At 40.5% G+C, this 6,000-nt stretch overlaps 1 non-coding gene across 1 annotated transcript; it reads right to left on the bottom strand.

The window, feature by feature from the left end:
- Positions 1-2,502: 2,502 nt before the first annotated feature.
- Positions 2,503-2,606, bottom strand: LOC148555435 (small nucleolar RNA R71). The gene has a single exon (XR_015886743.1). It is a non-coding gene; the product is annotated as a small nucleolar RNA R71 (small nucleolar RNA).
- Between the last annotated feature and the right edge of the window lie 3,394 nt (positions 2,607-6,000).

Genomic DNA, 6,000 nt, shown 5'->3' with positions numbered 1-6,000 from the left:
CACGCCTGATGGGTATTTAGTGGAACCATCAGCAAGTTGGAGACATATCCGGGTTGGTTTAACTTCTTCAGTTAAGCCAAGCTTCCTGATAGTGGATGCAGGTATTAGGTTGATGCTTGCCCCAAGATCGCATAAAGCTGTCTTGGTGCAATTACCTTCTAATATGCATGGTATCAGAAAACTCCCAGGGTCTTTAAGCTTTTCAGGAAAGCTTTTCAGAATGACTGCACTGCATTCTTCAGTGAGGAGAACTCTTTCTGTTTCTCTCCACTCCTTTTTATGACTCAAGATCTCTTTCATGAACTTGGCATAAGAAGGTATTTGCTCAAGTGCCTCTGCAAATGGAATCTTTATTTCAAGAGTCCTTAGATAATCTGCAAAGCGAGCAAATTGCTTATCCTGCTCCTTGATGCACATAAACTAGTTATGCTACGATTTAGGAAATTGCACGATCGGCAAAATTCCTTCCGGCAAGTGCACCGGTTATCGTCAAGTAAAAACTCACAATAGAGTGAGGTCGAATCCCACAAGGATTGGTTGAGTGAACAATTCGGATTAGAAGTGTGTTCTAGTTGAGCGGAATCAAGATTTGAGATGAGAATTGCGGAATGTAAAATTGGCGGGAAAAGTAAATGACAAGAAAATTAAATGGCGGAATCTTAAATTGCATGAATTAAAGAGCAGAAACTAAATTGCTGAAATTAAAAGGGAATGGGGGTTGATTGCATGAATTGAGTTGCAGAATGTAAAGAGAAGATGGAAATTAGAATTGGGGGATTCATTGGGTTATAGGAGATATTGAGATCTCCGAATCAAAACATGTTTATCTCTTCCTCAAGCAATGCGTTCATTGAATTTTGCTTGGCAATCTTATATGATTGGATCCCAATCCCTTGGCTCACCAATTCTCTCTAAAAATGAACAAATTCCCAATCCCTTGGTTTAAATGTTCATAAGAAGAGATGATGCTCGATCACTGATTATACCACACAGTTTCATGAACCACAATTTGGTAGGATTACATGTCACAATATCCATCCAAACCCCAATCCAATTCACTGTGAGAAAGCTTCTCTAGCATGAATCCTCCATTCCTTTCCCAAGGTTCCGAAGGATTCCAATTATGGGTAGTTTCTTTCCCAAGACAACTACCCAATGGAATTAGAACGAGAAGCTTTCTAACAAAATTCAAGAGAAAAGATTGAAGAAGAAGATAAACTATTATTGATTCATTGAATTACAATAGAGCTCCCTAACCCAATGAATCCCCCAATTCTAATTTCCATCTTCTCTTTACATTCTGCAACTCAATTCATGCAATCAACCCCCATTCCCTTTTAATTTCAGCAATTTAGTTTCTGCTCTTTAATTCATGCAATTTAAGATTCCGCCATTTAATTTTCTTGTCATTTACTTTTCCCGCCAATTTTACATTCCGCAATTCTCATCTCAAATCTTGATTCCGCTCAACTAGAACACACTTCTAATCCGAATTGTTCACTCAACCAATCCTTGTGGGATTCGACCTCACTCTATTGTGAGTTTTTACTTGACGATAACCGGTGCACTTTCCGGAAGGAATTTTGCCGATCGTGCAATTTCCTAAATCGTAGCATAACTAGTTTATGTGCATCAAGTTTATGGCGCCGTTGCCAGGGATTGGTTTTCGATTGACAATTCTCAAATTGAAAGTTAACTAGATTGAGCATTTTTTTTGTTTTGATTAATTCAGTACAAGTTACTTGTTGAATTTTAATTTCTGTGCTCGGTTACATGCTTTCTTTCTTTATGCCTTTAAATTCAAGCAACTAACTCACTGACTCACTAACTGTTTGAATTAATTCCTCAATTGCTCTAACCATACTCTTCCATTAACCAAGAGTATTTCACTTGTTTGTGCCTGTGCTGTGTTCGTGTATGACAGGTAGGAGAGGAGAGACATCAACTCCTCCATATACCGAACCAGAGAGGACCCTTCATAGACTGAGAAGGCAAGCAAGAGGGAAGAGAGTAGTGGGAGAAGAGGAATCTGAAGGAGAATCTGAGGACAATTTTGAGGAAGCTTTAGATCTCAACATGGATAGAGAAGTTCACAACCATGAGAGAGCTGATGGAAACAATGCCATTCCTGAGAGGAGGGTTCTTAGTTCATACATAAACCCAACCTCTGGGAATTGTGGTAGTAGCATCCAGAAACCACCCATTCAGGCCAACAATTTTGAGCTCAAGCCACAGCTAATATCACTTGTGGAGAATCATTGTTCATTTGGTGGGAGTGCTAATGAAGACCCAAACCAACATCTCACAAAATTCCTGAGAATTTGTGACACTGTGAAGTCCAATGGAGTCCAGGAAGATGCATATAAACTGCTTTTGTTCCCATTTTCACTTAGGGACAAGGCAGCAAAATGGCTGGAATCATTCCCAAGGGGGAGTCTAACAACATGGGATGAGGTGGAAAGTAAGTTTCTGGCACGTTTCTACCCCCCACAAAAGGTCAATAGGCTTCGATCTGAGGTTCAGACTTTTAGACAACAAGATGGTGAGACTCTCTACGAGGCATGGGAGAGATTCAAGGACTTGACAAGGAAATGCCCACCAGACATGTTCCATGATTGGGTGCAATTGCATATTTTCTATGATGGACTCTCTTATGAATCAAGGAAGGCTGTAGACCATTCATCAGGAGGTTCATTGAACAGGAAAAAGACTGTGGAAGAAGCCATTGAAGTGATTGAGACAGTGGCTGAGAATGAGTACTACTATGCATCAGAGAGGCACAACACTAAGGGAGTCATGGAGCTGAACCATGTTGATACAATTCTAGCCCAAAACAAGGTGTTTGCCAAGCAACTAGCCGAGCTTACCAGGCAATTAGAAACAAAGCAAGTGGCTGCAATACACACACAAGATCAAGAGGAAGTAAGCATTGAAGGAGGTGATTGGGAAGAGGCCAATTATGTGGGAAACCAACAAAGGCAATCATATGATCCACATTCCAACACTTACAACCCAGGCTGGAGAAACCACCCAAACTTTGGGTGGGGAAACCAACAAACCCAACCACAAAACCACAAACCTTACAACCACAACCAACATAACAATTCCACATACCAAAACTCCAACCAAAGATCATACCAAGCCACACAAAACACTTACCCCCAACCATCATATCATGGCCAAAATAATCAACCTACCCAACTTAATCCGAACCAACAATTTCAAGATCAATTAAACCGGATAGAAGGAATGATGGCAACCATGAGTCAAGACATAACCGAATTGAAAAGCTTCAGGGATGATGTGAGAGCTACCTTAAGAAACCATGGTGAAAAACTCAAGAGGATGGAGTCTCAAGTAGGAGAGCTATCTCAACAGGCCGTCAAATCAACTGCAGTGTTCCCTAGTGACACAGAAAAGAATCCTAAAGGGGAACAAAAGAGAGTGAGATGGGAAGAATGCAAGGCCATTACCATATTGAAGGAAGTTTCAAAAGAAGAAGGAATCAGGCCCTCAGAGCAGGAGCCAGAAATCTTGAAGGAAGGTGTGGAAGAAGTTAAGCAGGAAAGTGGAACTGAGCAAGCCAAGGAACTGCAAAAAGGCATGATGGAAATATACCAACCAAAAGCACCATTTCCTCAGAGGTTAGGAGGAGGTGAAAAAGAGAAAACCTATTCAAGGTTTTTAGAGACATTTAACTCTCTTCATGTCAATATTCCCTTTCTTGAGATTCTCCATCAAATGCCTACACACATCAAGTATTTAAAGGAATTGTTAAGCAAGAAAAGAGTTTTGAAGGGAGGACAAACGGTAACAATGAACAAAGAATGCAGTGCTCTCATCAAGAAGGACACACTCTCTAAGAAAACGGACCCAGGAAGTTTTCATATCCCTTGCATCATAGGGGAAACAAAAATTGACAGAGGATTCTGTGATCTAGGAGCTAGCATAAATGTGATGCCTCTAACTCTTATGAAGAGGCTACAACTGAATGAGGTGAGATCCACTGATGTAATCATACAACTGGCTGACAAAACTCAGAAGCAAGCTGAAGGGGTAGTTGAAAATGTGCTGGTGAAAGTGGGGGATTATTACCTCCCCACAGACTTTGTCATTGTGGACATGGAGGAAAGCTACTTACACCCTATAATTCTGGGCAGACCATTTCTAGCCACTACTAGAGCGCTCATAGATGTAGAACAAGGAGAGCTAATTCTGAGAATACATGATGAACAGCTCATTTTCAAAGTTTTCAAACCTGCATCTGAGCCTGAACCAGAACCTGAAAAGCCTAAGGATGATAGTAGCCATCTGTGTTTGGAGGAAAGTAATCCAGCAGCTGAAACTCTAAAACAGTTCTTGGAAGGCAAACAAGAGTTGCAAGAGTTAAAGCCACAAGAATCAGTGGAAACAGATCAGAAGGATCCTCCTGAGATAAGGGTCAATGAAGAAATCCTCAAGAGAAAGGGAAGAGTGATAGGGAGATTGCCAAGAGGGTGGAGAAACAAGAAAATTCCCACTGAAGGTTTTTCTCCGGGAGATAACGTGATATCAAGTCATTATCTGCAAATCCCACCTGACCTCAAAACCATTCCTTCCCAGCTCCCTCAAGTGTTCACAGTCAGGAAAGTTCTTTCTATGGAACATTTAGAGGTCATGAATGAATCAAGTGGGGACGTTTTCATAGTAAGAGGAGAAGATGTCAAGCACTACAATCCACCCTAACAAGGGACAACCGTCAAGCTAGTGACGTTAAAGAAGAGCTTCATGGGAGGCAACCCATGTTTTGATATCCGTACTTTTTTTGTTTTGTTGTGCATCTAATAAAGCATGGTTTCTTATGCATGAACTTGAATCCTTAGGACAACTGCTGAAAGAGTGCACTAAACATTGCATGTAAAATGCAATTTGTCTCTAAGTTTGGTGTGCCTGAAGGCACCCCAAATTTTATTCAAAATGCATTCAATTTTTAGTGCACAACCAAAGATTAAGTTTGGTGTTCCTCTTTGAACACGGTTCATGAAAAGCACGAAGTTCCTCTGGATTTCAAAATTCATGACAAGTATACCACTCGCATGTTTTAATGCTTTGGTTTCAATTACTTAGGGTAGTAAATTTGTTTAGAATGGAAGAGCCAAGGTGACTATGATTTATTAGAATTAAGCACACTTATTATTGATTTACATGTAGAAGTGTGCATGCATGTAGAAGTCACGGCTATAAGCTCATAAAGACAATCATTGATTTACATGTGCAAGTACTATTCATAATTCACATGGACCGAAAAATGATAGCAAACTTGTTTGTTTGTGCAGGTACAAAAGAAAAGACAAAAATGGAGGAAAAAGACAAAGGGAGGTACGGTGCTTGGTCAAAAAGAAAATTCACAAGTCTTTGAAACTAACACATGGGAAAAGGAAGTTCTGCAAGAAAAGATAGCTACATGTACAACCTAATGCACCCAGAATACTTCTAAGAAAATGAAAAGCAATTCGTCCTTCTCCCTAATTCATATATTTACCATCAAGCCACCCTTCACAAATCACCCTAGCCGTCCATTTTGCACTTACGGGCACTATAAAGAACCATTTGGGGAACAAGTTCAACACTACCAAATCTCCTTCATGCACATTTCCTTCATCATAGCATAAACTATCTCTTGCCGAAAACAACTTCCCCACACTTCCAACAACACTTCTTGTTTCACCTTGTCAACTTTAGCTTGTCACTTACCAAAACTAAAGAACCAATGGCAGCTTCATCTAGCCACAAAAGAAGAAAAGACAAGCAGCCAATGGAGGAAAACAGGGAACTCGATGCATGGAGATACAGATCAGTTTTCCATGAGATTCAAGCCGAATGGATGAGACCTAAAACGGTACTAGCTGAGGTTCCCTTTGACCTTGAAAAGGATGAGTTCCCAGGTGTTTGGGAAAAGATCAAAAAGAGGAAGTGGGAGCTCCTGACTAAGCCAATCACTAAAATCAACATCAACCTGGT

This window comes from Arachis ipaensis, chromosome B6, assembly GCF_059453495.1.
Source record: "Arachis ipaensis isolate K30076 ecotype BB chromosome B6, ASM5945349v1, whole genome shotgun sequence".
Taxonomy (NCBI): domain Eukaryota; kingdom Viridiplantae; phylum Streptophyta; class Magnoliopsida; order Fabales; family Fabaceae; genus Arachis; species Arachis ipaensis.
This window is presented reverse-complemented; position numbering and strand designations above follow the sequence as displayed.